At 39.0% G+C, this 17,285-nt stretch overlaps 1 protein-coding gene across 1 annotated transcript in view; it reads left to right on the top strand.

Annotated features, from left to right (window-relative positions):
- Window positions 1-16,648: 16,648 nt before the first annotated feature.
- Window positions 16,649-17,285, top strand: part of LOC121033791 (phospholipid scramblase family member 5) — a 23,791-nt gene continuing 23,154 nt past the window's right edge. Inside the window, exon 1 of the mRNA XM_040480420.1 lies at window positions 16,649-16,860. The gene's annotated coding sequence lies outside the window, so the exon portion shown is untranslated. The remainder of the gene's footprint in view (window positions 16,861-17,285) is intronic.

The raw sequence follows: 17,285 nt of genomic DNA, 5'->3' as shown, positions 1-17,285 counted from the left end.
CAAAGGCTAATATCAATAAACAAGCTTTGTTTTTCATTACAAAAACAGCCCAATAAAAATACATGGTAAGAATTTTTTAAGTGTCAAAATTGCGACTTCTTTCATAACCTAGCTGGAATGGTACAAGAAAATAAATTCTAGATGCTTACTTAAGTTGGTAGGTCTTTAACATCTGAGGCTATATTTCTATAAATATTTTTTTTCGGTCCCAGAGGCCATATATTCACTAAAAGTCACCTGGATTTTACATGAGTCTTTCTATTTCATTCATAAATATCAAATGCATATTGGGAAGTGAGAAAATAGGTAAAGGAAACCTCATGTATAATGGACCCGAGAAGCCCTGAAGGGGGTGTTCTCATGCACAAGCCACTAGTTGCAGCCTACATCTACCAGCAGCAAGAAGGAAGATAATTCTTATCTTCACAAGGAAGGACACTTTCCACACAGTAATTTTATCTCATGCTTTTAAGAAGAAAGATCTCTCCCAGCCCCAGCAACAAGGCATTCAACAACACCTTAACCACTGCTTGCAGCCATGAGCAACCTCCACAACCTCAAACTCTTGTTCTTCTCCAGGGAATTTTCTTTCAAAACAGCTCTCACCATTTCCTCCTAAGACCTAATAAAAACTGTCCTTGCCTTTGTTTCTTTGAACTTGACTCTGGCTTGGCATAGCTTGCTTGCCCCAAATTGCAATTCTACTGCTGTTCTAAGTAAACAACTTTTACTAGTAAAGTAAGTGACTATTTTATTTGTAAGGTGGACGAAAGAATAAACAGAATGTTCTTGGCCTGCTAGAAAAATAATTACACAAGTACAGAAATGAAACTCTGGAAAGCAAATAAGAATTTTCTTTTTACATCAAATTTATATACTTAGGTGGGTATATGGCACTTTGGAAAATTCATTCATGTAAGTCAACAAATCCATATTAAGTTAAAAAGAGACATAAACAGGATAGAAGGAGTTTCTGTCCTTTTGACACTGTGTGGGAGAAGTATACATGAGGAAACAGCACACCGTAGTATAAGCCATGATGAGGAAGGACAAGATGGCACAGTAGCCCTTAAGAGATGAATAAAAAAGCATATAATAGAGATTTTGTGTCGAAAATCTGATATATCATTGAGGTGTGGTAATGGTGTATGTGTATAATTTATGGAACATCAGAGCTCTTTGAGGAATCGCTATGCTTTTATAAAATTTGTTACACAAACCTAAAGACCAGAAGAGAGGTATGAACTAATATGGATTTGATAGACTGGAAAACCAACACATGAATAAGATTGTTCAGGGAGAGTATAGGGTGAGGGGGGGGGGAAGGAGAGGACGAAGGATGGGACATAGGTAACACAAAATTAAAAGTTAGGTAAAATAGAAAACTCCCGGAAATGTAAAAGCAAAACCAGGAGGAAATAATGTCAAGTAAGTCAAAGAAGGAAAGTGTTTCCGAAAAAGGGAGTTTTCATCCCAGTCAAGTGCCAAGAGAGGTCAAATGAGTAAGAATTTCCAGGCCATGTGTTACCTTGGAAACAGTTATTGCAGAGAAGGGACAGACCTTTGAATTAGGAAGCAGAAGCCAGATTGCCCTTGTCTAAGTAGAGAATGGCGGTTATGGGTGGGGGAGGAAGTGGAGAAGGCAAGTATTGATATATTTCAGGAAGTTTCTACTCAAATAAAGAAAACAAAGTCTCTGGTTGTAATTGACTGGACACAAATGAGAGAATAACTGCTTCAGATTTTCTTTCATGTGATATTTAAGTTCCTGCACAAAGCATTTCATATGAATTTAAGAACTTCTTGCCAGTAAGGGGAGGTCAATTAAATATTACAACGAATTACCAGAAATGGTTTGTGGAATCACCTTTTCTCTAGGTTTATCTGTCCAAATTACTTGTAAAATGTGCCTTGGGGTAAGGAATGAAGTACTTAAACCCGAGAGACCCCTTACAACTCTGAGCATTATCGCTTCTTTTTTTTTTACTTTAATTAGCCTTCTGAAGAACAACTTAGAAAAGCCAGTGTAATATCTCTGATTCTTCCTGGTTATAAAGAATATATAATATGAAGGGAAAAATTAAACACGAATGATATATAAGCCTTTACCTCAAGTTCCTTATCTACTAGTACTCATAGTTAAATTCTACTACAATTTCCACATTCCTTTCTCACCATTATTTGTTTGCTTCAACTTAAATAATTGGTTTTATTCCATGAGTTCTCTTGTATGCTAATGTATGCAAATGAATTAAATGAATTAAATCAGCCAAAGAATAAATTAGGTGAAAACTTGTATAATCCCCCCTCCTTTTTATTTTTTTCGTTTTTTGGGGGTTTTTTGCTAAACATAACAATTTTTAAAACTAAAAACTTTCAAATGTAGCTTTTTCCCCCTTTGCTTAAACTAGTAGGAGGCTGTCTCCTTTCCTCTGGCACCTAATAAAAGGAACATGGTAAGCTTCTGTGAGAGTCCCTAGGGTCTCCTGCTTTGGTAAACCAATTTTATTTATAAACAAGAAAGAAAATTGAAAAGCCTGCTATTTGGGACAAGCTGGATGGACCTTGAGGCCATTACGTTAAGTGGAATAAATTAGAGGAAGACAAATACTGCCTGATTTCACTTCCATGTGGAAGCTAAAAAAGTTGAACTCACAAACACAGAAAGTGGAATGATAGTTACCAAAGGCTAGGGGGTGAGACAATTGAACAGATGTTGTTTAAGGTGCAAATGTGGAACGGGTAGATAAGCAGGTCCTGGAGAGCTAATGAACTGCATGGTGAATACAGTCAACAACACTGTATTATCATCTTCAAAGTTGCTACCAGATTAGATCGTAATGGTCCCCACCACAAAAAAAGAAATGATTGTGTGATGTCGTAGACATGTTACCTTAAAGCTATGGTGGTAATCATACTACAATCTATAATTGTACTAAATCAACACTTTTTACATTTTAAGCTAATACAATGTTACATGCCAATTATATTTCAATTAAAAACACATGTAATAAAGACGGTCCTATGAGAAAAATGTGCTTCAAATTATTTTTTCCCTTCTGGACCCAGCACTGCCATCAAAACACAGAACTCATACAATAACTGGACAGATTATCGTTGCTTATTAATTCAGTAAGTTCCTTAAAATTGTTCCCGTGATAAATGTAAGAAAGCAATCAAAAAGAGAGCCTCAAAAGAGTAGACAAATGCCAGGTTTTAAGAAGGAAAGTGAAAAGAATCTTTACCCTGGGAGGTCACATTCTACTCAGGGTGTCTCACTTTCTCTCTCTGAAAGAACTGCTTGTGGCTGATCACATGTTTGTTTAATGAAGTGTCTGGCTGAAAATGAGTTAATGAACCTTTGTTTGTGGAGCAAAACAAGCAATACTGCTTTTTATGTGAATAGCAAGCTGATTATTGTCTCATTTCTACTTAACTAATATAGTCTGAAAGCTTTATGCCACTAACATGTTAGAGGCGATTTTGAGAGAATATTAAGAAGCTGATCATGCAGTTTTTAGAATTTCTAGACCGGTTCTTTTAAAGAAAATTTTGGAAGCAGTTCAAATCAAATTTCTCTGTTTGAAAGAAAAGGAGATTAAAGTCTCCCGACCCAACCTCACTCAGACCCCCAAATCCTGCTCTGCCCCTCACACCTCAGAAGCCCCAGAGGACTGCTCCTGGAACATGAAGAGTTCCCAACACACATTTTGAAATTCTCTCATCTAGTCTGTTACCTTCTCACCTTCCTTTCCACTCCTAACTTCAGTTATTTTGTACTTCATCATCGCCTTGAACTGAATAGCAATCAAAGAACATGATTGGAACCAAATTTTGTAGAAAACATACACAGCAGTTTTAAATTTTTTTTTTCAACGTTTATTTATTTTTGGGACAGAGAGAGACAGAGCATGAACGGGGGAGGGGCAGAGAGAGAGGGAGACACAGAATCGGAAACAGGCTCCAGGCTCTGAGCCATCAGCCCAGAGCCCGACGCGGGGCTCGAACTCACGGACCGCGAGATCGTGACCTGGCTGAAGTCGGACGCTTAACCGACTGCGCCACCCAGGCGCCCCAACAGCAGTTTTAAAATAAAGGAAAAATTGGGGGCACCTGGGTGGTTCAGTTGGTTAAGCGTCTGACTTCAGCTCAGGTCATGATCTTGCAGTCTGTGAGTTCGAGCCCCGCATCGGGCTCTGTGCTGACAGCTCAGAGCCTGGAGCCTGCTTCGGATTCTGTGTCTCCCTCTCTCTGCCCCCACCCCTGTTTGCACTCCGTCTCTCTCTGTATCGCAAAAATAAATAAACATTAAAAAAATTTTTTTCAATAAATAAAATAAAGGAAAAATTACCTGCATTATCAATTTGCTGTGATTAACTAACCTAAATTAAATATATATATTTAATTCTCTCCCATAGCATCTGATGCAAAAGATGTTAAGGACACGTGAATTTTATTCCTTCCCTTTTTCTTCTTTCATGTATTCTCTTTCTCAAGTGAAACAGGACTCTACTGATGCCCCAAATATTTGCTTTTTATTTATTTTTTTCTTTGAATGTTTATTTATTGGGAGGGGAGGGTAAGGTAGAGAGGAGAGAGAGAATCCCAGGCAGGCTCTGAGCTGTCAGCACAGAGCCCGATGCGGGGCTCGAACTCACAAACCATGAGATCATGACCTGAGCTGAGCAAAAGTCAGACACTTAACCTACTGAGCCACCCAGGAAACCGGCCAATTTTTTTTTTTTCAAGAAGAGATCTCTAAGGTCATTGTTTCTACAGTAAAATTCATTTGTTGTGTTTCCCCAACTAGGGGTATAAATATTCTGAATAAGGTCTTGTAAAAAAAAAAATGGTATTTAAAAGAATTCTCTGATGGTGGATCTTGGGGACCTGCAGCTCCCGCTTTCTGGACTCCATCTATATGACCCTGGTGATGCAATGAAATTTGAATTCATAGTAGCTCTTTTTATTATTATGACATTATAAATAAAAGACACCATGCATAGAGTCCGGTCAGGTTCCTCATTCTAAAGGTTTACCCAAACATAAGGCAGCAACTCATGGCTTTGCAGGCGGTACAATGCACAATGTTGCCATACCTAAGAGGAGGCCACTCCTGTTACAGACGGGGCAGGTTGTATATTGATTACAGCAACTGTTCTGTCAGAAAAGAATAATATCCCAGTTCTTTTTTTTTTTTAATGTCTATTTATTTCTGAGACAGAGAGAGAGAGAGAGAGAGAGAGAAAGCATGAACGGGGGAGGGGCAGACAGAGAGGGAGGCACAGAATCTGAAGCAGGCTCCAGGCTCCAAGCTGTCCGCACAGAGCCCGACATGGGGCTTAAACTCACAGACCGTGAGATCATGACCTGAGCCGACGTCGGACGCCCAACCGACTGAGTCACCCAGGCGCCCCAATAAAATCCCAGTTCTAACAAAATCACAAAAGGTCTCAAGACGGGAGTTTCATGACAGATATCTTTCTTTTGCTCCTAAAAATCATTCTCTGCCCATCTCCACTTAACCCTATTCTGTTTTCTGCCCAGAGAAACAGACTTAATTGTTCTACAAAACAGAACTTTGATGTCTTCTGGCATCTTGTTGGAGTTTAACAAGTGAGGAGTGGGGCATGAGGAGGTCAAGGGAAGGTGAGGGAGAGTGAGGTCAGACTAGCTATCTCCCTGTCCTGTCCCTTTCTTGACCTTTGGGGGCTGACTAGTAGACTGAGCGGTATTCATCTTGGGTCCCAACACCCACAAATTTAGAAATAAGTCTTTGGAGGGTGCCTGGGCAGTTCAGTCGGTTAAGCCTCTGACTTCAGCTCAGGTCATGATCTCAAGGTTCATGAGTTCAAGCCCCACATCAGGATCACTTTCAGATCTTCTGTCCTCCTCTCTCTGCTCTCCCCAGCTTGCTCTCTCTCTCTCTCTCTCTCTCTCTCTCAAAACTAAATAAAACATTGGAAAAAAAAGAAACAATGTCTTTGTAAATAAGCTTCCTGATCTTGTTCTATTTTTTTTTAAGTTTATTTATTTACCTTTGAGAGAGAGAGAGAGAGAGAGAGAGAGAGAGAATGAGCAGGGGAGAGGCAAAGAGAGAGGAAGAGAGAGAATCCCCAGCGGGCTCTACACCATCACCACAGAGCCTGATGCGGGGCTCAAACTCACAAACTGTGAGATCATGACCTGAACTGAAATCAAGAGTTGGGCACTTAACTGACTGAGCCACCCAGGCACCCCCATCTTGTTCTATTTTGAAGGTGCCATCTGTTTCCTGTTGGTACTTAGACTGCTGGAGGTGGGGGCGGGGAGTTCTACCATCAATCACACATGGTCAGTGCATGCGCTAGCCCTTCTGATGTGTTCATGCTCCAAATTCAAGGCCTTAGTTCTACTGATTACCTAACCCTATATTCTGTCCCTAATAGAAATAAAGGACACAAGGGACAATCTGGAATGAAGTAATTATGGGGACTAGGACCCTCCTAAAAGATCTAGAATATATGCTTATGATTGTACTCAATTTAGAGAGAAGTAAAAATTCTTAAACATTCCTTTCTACTGCGAAAACACCACTGTAAACTACAGAACAACAAAAATCTTGATTTGATGTTCATTTAAAGTGCTTAGTGTTTATGTTGGCAATGCAAACTGGTGCAGCCACTCTGGAAAACAGTATGGAAGTACCTCAGAAAATTAAAAATATAATTACCCTATGACCCACCAATTGCACCACTAGATATTTACCCAACGGATTAAAAAATGCTGCCTCGGAGGTGCACATGCACCTCAGTGTTTATAGCAGCACTATCAACAATAGCCAGATTCTGGGAAGAGCCCAAATGTCCATCAACTGATGAATGGATACAGAAGATGAGGTGTGGGTATATGTATACAATGGAAGACTACAAAAGAATGAAATCTTGTCATTTGCCACAACGTGGATGGAACTAGAGCATATTATGGTAAGCAAAGTAAGTCAGTCAGAGAAAGACAAATATCGCAAGATATCACTGATTTGTGGAACTTAAAAAAGAAAACGGATGAACACAGAGGAAGGGAAGGAAAAATAAGATAAAAACAGAGAGGGAGACAAACCATAACAGGCTCTTAAATACAGAGAACAAACTGAGGGTTGCTGGAGGGGAGGTGGGTGGGGGGAATGGGCATGAAGGAGGGCTTTTGTTGGGATGAGCACTGGGTGTTATATGTAAGTGATGAATCACTGGGTTCTTCTTCCAAAAACAATACTATGCTGTACGTTAACTAACTTGAATTTAAATAAATAAATTTAAAAAATTTTTAATTATTGTTTAAATGGACTTTGTTTAAGTTATAACATTTTTTAAATGTTTTTAATGTTTATTTATTTTTGAGAGAGAGAAAGAGACAGAGAGAATTAGTGCAAGCGGGGGAGGGGCAGAGAAAGAGACAGAATCCAAAGCAGGCATCAGGCTCTGAGCTCTCAGCACAGAGCCTGATGTGGGGCTCCAACTGACAAACCATGAGATCATGATTCTTAACCGACTGAGCCACCCAGGCTCCTTGTTTAAGATGTAATATTAAGTGAAAAATTTAAATCTATATGTTACTTATGATTACCACTATGTGAAAATATGTGTGTATTTAGATTAGAAAGATATAAGCAAATGAAAACAGTTGTTATATTAAAAAGATAATGCTTACTGTTTAAAACATAAACAAACCATGTAAGAGTTTAAAATAACGATTCTTACATCCTAATTTCCACATTGATCCCCTTTTCTTTTTAACAATTTACTTTTTTCCCTCTTTGGATGCATATCAGAAGATATTCTAAAAATATTCTAAAATATTATAAATTTCTGAATATATTTATCAAATTATTCTGAAATATGATTATGCTTTAATTCCTGATTTACCAATTTAAACAGTAGCAACCGACTCCCAAGAATATCAAATTAGCTCTTTAATAAAATCATACTCTCTTTCACCACACATTATATACATAAAGATACAATTGCTTTTATGTTCCCAAGGTATATATAATTTACTTTCTGTTATTTATCCACAACTATGTCCTCTGTGTTTATCCATAGGTTGATTATACAAATTGAACACCAAAAATAGCATATATAATATAATGGCATATAATACTGCAGAACCAAGTTGTGGGGGGGGGGGAGGGAAGGGAGGGGGTGGAAAGTAACCTGAAGCTACTAAATATGTGCCACGATTCTCAGCATCAAGATCAAATTAATTCTCATTTCAGACACTCAGTCAATTGCTCAAAATATTGCCACTTGAGTGTGCTTGTTCTTCCATCATGAATCATAAATTCAGTTACATAAAATTTTAAATGAGAGTAAATTAAAAATAAGCCATAAATTATACACAAATACAGCATTATTTATATTAAACTTCCAATGAATTTATTAATCTCATGAAAAACTGATAATGAGAGAAATCATGGCTTCGGGAAGGTTACCATGGTAACAGTTTGGCTTGGTTTCCATGGTTACAAAGAGTACAGTGGAGAGGCTCAAAGAATCACAATTTCCTTTGATTGGTAGATTCTCAAAAACGATGATTTGGAAACTGACAGGGGATTAAAAAAGAAAAAGATTTCCCTCATGAGGAACAAGACATTAAGTGTAATAATAGCACACTGATGGTCAGACACGAGACAGCCCTTTGAAATTTAATGAAACATCCCTTTGCTCCTTCATACAAAAAATGGACAGAATATCTCAATTTATAACAGCAGGACACTGTAAATCAAAATCCCTGCTCCTGATTAACTAGCCAAAATATGTTAAATTGTTTATAAAGAACTTTTAAAATTAGCATACAAAATTACCAGCTGACTCAAATTGTGAATGACACAAAGACTAAAATCAACATTTTTGACATCTCTGTATTGTTTTGTGGGGTTTAGCAGGAAATAACAATATAATAGAAATATAGTTATAAGGGCACTAAGAGATACAGAGTCCGAGAATATCTCTGTAACTAGGTGCATGCACTTAGCCATATCATTTTATTTTCAATTTGCTTTTTTTCTTGCCAAATAACAATCATTACCATCGAAAGCAGCACAGAAATTGAAAAACTTCCAAAGTTACTGGTTAAGAAACCCTGATTTTAAGACTCTTTCTGGGGGTGCCCAAATGGCTCAGTTGGTTAAGCGACCAGCTTCAGCTCAGGTCATGATCTCGCAGTTGGTGAGTTCCAGCCCCGCGTCAGGCTCTGTGCTGACAGCTCAGAGCCTGCAGCCTGCTTCAGATTCTGTGTCTCCCTCTCTCTGCCCCTTCCCTGCTCACGCTCTGTCTCCCTGTCTTTCAAAAATAAATAAATGTTAAAAAAGAAAAGAAACGAAAAAGCAGTTTCTGAAAAAAAAAAATTAAGATCCCTTTCTGTTCCTTGAATTAAATGATTTTAAAATATGCTCTCCCAACATGAAGAGCAAATTGAAGAGATGCATAGGCAGGCAGGAAAAAAAGGAAACAAAAGGTCTAGATACTTAGCTCCTCCCTCCCATGTCAAAGTCTCATAAGAAACAGGAAAAAGGTCTGAGACTCTTCATGTAGATTTCCCCAGCAGAAAGGATGTTTAAAGGGAAAATTAAATAAATCCTCTTTTCCAGAGTGGTGTCCAGCCAGGAGGCAAAGCCGTCCAAGACAAAGAATTAAAAAGCAAGGCAGATGGCCTGAGAGAGGGGAGTGAAGCCTAGTGAAATGTGAGCACCAGAGGCCTTGGGTCTACACACTTGAAGAGCAGTCTCTTCGTTGCCTTGCCCGTGCAGTGCCCCAATCCCTCAAACTCTAATGCCCACAGACAGTAGACTAGTCATTCTGGAAATCTGTGAGCCAAAGCAAGTTTCCAACATTGTTTCTGTCCACTGCTTGGGGGGGGGGGGGGGCATATGGCAATGGCTGCTGGAAGAAGTGCAAGAGAACTAACCTGGCTTATCTTCTGGGAAGCGAAGGAGGGCTGTAGGGATGCAAGGGTATCTACCACAGAACAGAAAGAGGACACACAGTAATTTAGAAAATTGGCAATTGACACAAAAATGGAGAAAGGAGCCCAGAGACCAAATCTTCTAAATAAGATATCACAGACTCTAGGTTGAATTCCCCTCTTGACCTTCATGGTGATATACTACGTAAAAGTAATAGATTACAAAATACTAAGATGTTAAGCTGAAGCTCTGAATTTCATATCAGGTTGGAAAGGAAAATCATGGACGATTTATCCACCTTACATCAAAGGAATTAGAAGGCCTTGACAGATGAATGAAAGAGAGAAGCATGTTAGCACTGCAAAAATGTTACTGAAAGGGAAGAAAAAGGAATAAAGGGAAAAGAGAGAGAGATAAAAGAAAGAGAGAACAAAAAAGAAGACACTGGCAGAAAGAGAGATAAGGAGAAATTATGGCATAAGTGAAATGAAATTAAAAAATGAACTCTTAAAGGGAGCCTGGGTGGCTCAGTCGGTTAAGCGTCCAACTTCAGCTCAGGTCATGATCTCACAGCTCATGAGTTCAAGCCCCACATCGGGCTCTGTGTTGACAGCTCAGAGCCTGGAGCCCACTTCCAATTCTGTATTTCCCTCTGTCTCTGCCTCCACCCTGCTCACGCTCTCACTCTCTCTCTCTCCCTCAAAAATAAATAAGCATTAAAAAAAATTTGAATGAACTCTTAAAGAAAATGTTAGCTATGAAAATAAAGAAAAAATTTCTAACCACTTCTTACCGAAGAGGAATTTAAAGAAAACATAGATCCAAGGTATTGACATACTAAGTTAACAATGGTAAAACAGCTTAATGAAATGAAAACGCGGAGCTAAGGACCAAATTGAGGGAGCAGAAACAGCATTACAGAAGTAAGATATAATGTGAAACTAACAGGCAACTTAGGCAATAACTAGATTTAAAGAAGTAACATAGCAAAATGGATAACAGGAAAGATAACAGAGTCTTCAGATAATAGTGGGAATGCAGAGAAAAAGGACATAAAGAAGGTAATAGATACAGAGCAGGTGACAATGAAGAAACCTAGGATAATTCTTATATCTGAAGTAGTGAGCACAATTAATGGGACAGAAAAAAATATATATTTTTTAAAGAAAATTTCCTTACATAAAAGAATATGTGCATCTTTGGATCAAAAGACTGTGCTTCTCAAAGAAGCATTACAAAACAAACAATGGTCTAACATGTGACAGTCAACTTCTTGAACTGTGAGGATAAAGAGAGAATTCTTCAGTCATGTAGGCAAGGAAAGCAAGGCATACAGGGAGTGGGAAATGCCTATTGTCTTCAGACAACCACATAAATATTAAAATAACAATGGAAACAGACTCTACAAAGATCTAAGGGGAAATGAAGCAAAACTCATGAATGTTATACCCAGCCAATCTGTCAAGCAAGTGTAAAGACAACAGAAAGAAATTTTCAAATATGCATGAATTCAGAAAACATAATCCCATGAGCCCTTCTTGAAAACACAACATCATGACAAATGTAGCCACCCGTGATATGGTGAAGCTATGATAAAGGGTAAAGCATTGAAAATTTTATATATAGAATGAAGACCAAATGTCATTAAGACACAGTCATAGAAAACTACTTTACACTTTAGTGCATACAAATGCTTAATATGTAAAGTTAGGCTTTAAAGAATAGAAACGGAATCTATAATTTTCAAGCCAAGAAGGGAAAAGAAACTCTTAATGGAGAGGTTGTATAGGAATGTTAAATGTGGGGATTAGTAGACTTCATTTAAAAGGTGATATTTAGGCAAAAATGTAAATGACATGAGGGCACTAACCTGCAAATGTCTTTCAGAAGAATATGATAGATAGAGGGAATATTTCAAGCACAACCTTAAAGTGAAAGAATCCCAGGTATGCTCCAGGAATAACAAGGAGGCCAGTGTGACTAAAATAGAGTGGATAAGGGGCAGAGGATCAGACGTGACAATGGAGATCACACGGTACAAGGTCTATCTAGCTCACTCCAAGCTTGGAGGAGAGGACTGGTCTGATCTTACATTTTCAAAGGCTCATTCTCGCTGTTGCATTAAGAATTAACTGTAGGAGACAAGGTAGAAACAGGGAGTCTATTTATGAGACTACTGCAATAATCCAGTCATAAGATTATCATGGCCGAACTAAGATGGAAGCAGTGTTGGTAAGAACTGGTTGGATTCTTGATGTATTTTGAAGACAAGTGCCAAAGGATTTCCTTTATGAAATACAAGGTATGTGATAGAGAGAGGAATCAAGAATGACCCCCAGGATTTGGCTTAACTAGAAAGATAGGGAAATCATGGCCTAGAGGATAAGGCAGATTAGGAGTTCAGTTTGATCCTGACTTTGAGATGTTATTTTACAAGTAGACAGCTCAGAAGTATAGCCTGAGCTAGAAATATATTTTGGGGTAATCGACATAAAAGTTTTAAAGCCTGAGCTCCTGGGTGGCTCAGTCGGTTGAGCGTCCGACTTCGGCTCAGGTCACGATCTCGCAGTCCGTGAGTTCGAGCCCCGCTTTGGGCTCTGGGCTGATGGCTCAGAGCCTGGAGCCTGCTTCCGATTCTGTGTCTCCCTCTCTCTCTGCCCCTCCCCCGTTCGTGCTCTGTCTCTCTCTGTCTCAAAAATAAATAAAAACGTTAAAAAAAATTAAAAAAAAAAGTTTTAAAGCCCTAAGACTAGACAAGATCAGCAAGGAAGTGGATGTATGGAAAAAAATGACTAAGGATTCAGAGTTGGGGTGCTCCAAAACAGACATTTGAAAAAAGACGTATCACCAGCAAAATAGACTGAAAAGGAGTGATCAGTTAAAAAAAAAAAAAAAGATAAAGCTAAAGGCCTCTGGAGGAAAGCGTGTCAAGGAGGAAGGCATGATCAACTTGGGTCAAGTGTCGTCAGTAGATCAAGCAAAAGGAGTACCAAAACTTAACCAATGGATTTAAGAGCACAGAAATTATCTTTAACCTTAACAAAGGTCACTATCTGCAGAACGGTTAAGGCAAAAGCCTGAGTGGAGTGGGTTAGGAGAACACGGAAGGTAAGAAATCAGAGGCTGCAAATGCAGAAATCTTTTCTGACGAGTTTTGCTATGAGAAGGAGCAAAGAAATGAGCTATCGTTGGTTGAGGAGTGGGTCAAGAAAAGTTTAATATGGAAGTCATCATGGCAGCTGGTACACTAATGTGAAGAATGAAAACTTGATATAAAAGAAAGGAGGGACTTACTGGTTCAGTGTCCTGCAGTTTGCAAGAGAGGCTCAGATGCACATGTGAAGGGAGTAGTGTGGGTAAATCATGCACGAATACATGGAGGAACACGTCTACGTGCATGTGTGTTGTTGGCATGTGACTGAATACGGTGGTGGGAATTTTTGAGTCATCTTGACTGCCCCCATTTTCTGTGAAGTAGGATGCAAAATCACAAGCTGAAAGAAAGATAGGATAGAAGGTACTGATGCTTGTTTAGAGAGAAGGTGTGAAACAGTCATCCACGAGAGTCAATGAGAAGATAATCTGGCAGCATGGAGGGCCGCTCGATTTTGAGATCATAAGTGTAAAGGTGAAACTAGTAAGTATTGTATTGTTTGCTTTGTACATGTGTAGGTGCAGGCCAAGAGCAGAAGAGTTGGATTGATCAGGATTTTATTTTTCAGTTAAGTACTATGAAATAAGAAATGTATATACGCAAGGGTGTGATGATAACAATTCTCCATGGAATTTAGACTGGATGAACCAGAGAATGAGGCCATCAAAGGGGGCCATTGATGGGTAGGATTGAAGGTACTGGGGCATCAAAAGTTCATTTGGGTGGAAGACCAGAGAGAATGAGCCAGGAATAGAGGAAGGAAATAGAGAACAGGATACATGAATTTGATACGATAGAAAGACTGCATTTACTGGTTACAAAAATTTCTAAAATATACCTATAAAATATATATCATTTTTTTTAATCTTTATTTATTTTGAGAAGGAGAGACAGAGACAGAGCACGAGCAGGGGAAGGGCAGAGAGAGGGAGACACAGAATCCGAAGCAGGCTCCAGGCTCTGAGCCGTCAGCACAGAGCCCAGTGCAGGATTCAATTTCACAGACTAGGAGATCATGACCTGAGCCGAAGTCAGACGCTTAACCGACTGAGCCACCCACGCGCCCCAAGCATATATCAATTTTTAAGGTAGGCTGAGGTAGAATAGGAAACAAGGTCACTGGAGGAAGGTAAAAGGACACGGCATTGTTGGGATCATTTATGTGTACTCTCATAGGTCTCTGCCTAGTCACACATTTTTCTTTCCTTCCTAAAGGTAACTACACATCTGATATTTGCTGCATTTTTTTAAAAGTACAGTTTTAGTATCTATGTATGCCTTTGGTTTAGCCTACTTCAAGCATTGTAGAAATTGAACCACTCTATACAAGCATTTTTCTGTGACCTGCTTCTTTCATTCAATATCATAATTGAAAGAAATACCAATATTGCATGCATGCAGCTGTAGTTTATTCACTTTGAGTTTTGTGTAGTATTTCATCATTTATATGTGATTTAGGGTGCCTGGGTGGCTCAGTTAGTTGTCTGGCTCTTGACATATATATGCATACTATTCACTATATATGCATACTATATATATATATAATATATACACACTATTCACCACAAATTTTTTGTGAATGAACTTTTTGGTTTTGTTAAAGGAGGTCGAGAGGACATAATCTCTGGGTAACCCTCAAGCTAGTCCCTGACAGAGGCTCCTCAAGTCTGTGGCCTTGAGAGAGAAAGGTGTTAAGACCATCCGGATGTAGTACATGACTAAACCCACTTAAGGCCTCTATATAAACCTAAGAATCTGGCAGGAAGGTGCAGAGGTTGTCTTGCAGGAGCCCAAGACAAGCCTTGTAAGTAAATTTCATTGCTTATTACAACTACCACCGCCCAGTTTGGAGTGATCTACCTCTTTCCTTGCCCTCTGCAGTACAGGTGCCAGTTTGCATCGTTTGCCTAATTCGGGGTGATAATGATGGATGCCTCTAGGAATATTCTTGCATATTTCTTATGGTATAGATGTGCAAATGTTTCTTTAGGGTATGTACCTAGAAATGGAATCGCTATGGCATTGAGTATGTGTCTCTTCAAACCTGCTAAATAATGCCGAACTGTTTTCAACATATTGTAGCAAAACACGCACTCGCTAGCAGCATAAAAGAGCTAACCTTGCTACCTGTCTCGCAACACTTGGTATTGTCAGTCCTTTCAATTTTTGCCATTCTAAGAAGGACGTAAGGCTATCTCATTTAATTTTTCTGTTTACCATTGAGCACGGGATAGGTCTGTTCATGTAAGAATTCATACGGGTAGAAATTCTAAATATATTGTCGTCTTCTAAATACAAAAATATTCCCAGATTATAAGCATATTTTTTTACCTGAAAATACATACACGAGCATTCATAGTTATTATTTTGGAGGAACAAACTGGTGAGGGAAAGAAGATATCCTTTTATATATATTTTTTTCAGTATAATTTCCACTTGTTTTCGTATCAATGTCTACTTTTATAGAGTAGCTTTCATATAAATTAAAAATCGAAGTTCAAAATTATTTTAAAGCACATGCTTATTTAAACAAACACATAAGATTAATAAGCCACCTTTGATCTGTCACCAGCCAAGTCTTTCGCTGGATAAATACACAGGGATTTCCATATCCAACACAGTAGTCACTAGCCACATGTGGATACTGAGCCCTTGAAAATTGGTGAGTGCCACATGTTGAAATTATATGTTTGAAAGAGCTGGTTAAATAAAATGTTATTTAAATTAACTTCACCTGTTTCTTTGTCTATTGTAACGCAGCTTCTAGAAAAGTTTGAATTACACATGTGGCTCAAAAGACATTTCTATCAACAAAATACACTTCTGTTGCAGAAAATATACTTAGTAACTTGAGGAAAACACAGCTAGGGAGACTTCAAAAGGAAAAAATACAACTAGGCAAACATAAATACACTTCACTCTAGGCAAACACAGTCATTCCTAGATATGCCCAAAACACAGTAGCATTTGTGTATAAATTTCATTCAAATCACAACTGACTATGATTTGAAGTCAGGAGCATGATCCTAATTCTTGTCCATGTGTCACAATTCATGCTCTTGCTTGTAGACGAAATAAGGAAAGGAAGAAGGTCCGAACGAGAAACAGTGCTGCTGGTTACGTCGATCCGTCATTCTTTCAGTTATTTCACGAATACGCCCAACGAGGCGGGACCCGCACTGGACGCCGCAACCACCACCACCGAAAAGAACATACACAAATCGCGAGAGCAAACCTTCGCTCTCCGCTCCCGTTCAGTGAAACCACATTCTCCGCGGCATATAGGACACCTCCCACTCTTTTAGCCACCGCTGAGCAAAGCATGCATTTAAATGTGGTAACGTTTCCTGGCTGATCCAGTCTATAAACAGCAGCGCAAGAAAACACTAAACATGCACTATTAAGCATACATTAATGCACTTTGCCTATATGTTTATTGTAGATTTGTTGTAACCGTTATCTCAGGCTCTTGGGAACTGGGCTCTTGGGGGTTCCAAGCTTGCAGAGGCTTATTTTCAATGCTGGAAATGCAAAGATGTGCTGCGGGAAACAATTGGTGTACTCTAGCTGGCCCTGAATCGCAGCTGCACCGGCCGTGCGTGATACGGCTGCTGCCAATGAAGGCGGTTGTATGCAGAGCACTGCTGGGCTGTCAGCAGCAGCGACCGAAGGGCTTGGTGCAGGATTTTGATGATGTCTCACATGCACGCAAATGTTGGGAGGACACAGTGACCACACCGAGCCAGGCAAAGCACCAAGGCACAAGGTAAGTATATGTAAAATAATGGTAGAAATAAAGAGGTTGTCAAAATGGTAAAGCAGTTCTTGGTGGGGAGCATTGAAGTCTCTGAAGAATTTTGACATCTTAATTCTTCTCAATCTAGTTAGTAGCTTCAGTCGCTCGCTCTCTCCCTCTCTCTCTCTCTCTATTTCTCTCTCTATATCTTCCTCTCTCTCTTTCTCTCTGATACACACATAAACATACCTCCTGAAGGACATATAAATAAACAGTTGTTATGTCAGATGTCTGTCCACATCTTCTGCTTATAATTTCCATTTCTTTTTCTAGTAATATACCCTGGAATGAGCCAGAACCTCTCAGAATATTCCCTCTACTTTGACTTTTTATTTTTTATTTTTTTAATTTTTTTTCAACGTTTATTTATTTTTGGGACAGAGAGAGACAGAGCA

The sequence above is a fragment of the Herpailurus yagouaroundi genome, unplaced genomic scaffold, assembly GCF_014898765.1.
Source record: "Herpailurus yagouaroundi ecotype Mexico unplaced genomic scaffold, PumYag 159, whole genome shotgun sequence".
Classification (NCBI taxonomy): Eukaryota; Metazoa; Chordata; class Mammalia; order Carnivora; family Felidae; genus Herpailurus; species Herpailurus yagouaroundi.
This window is presented reverse-complemented; position numbering and strand designations above follow the sequence as displayed.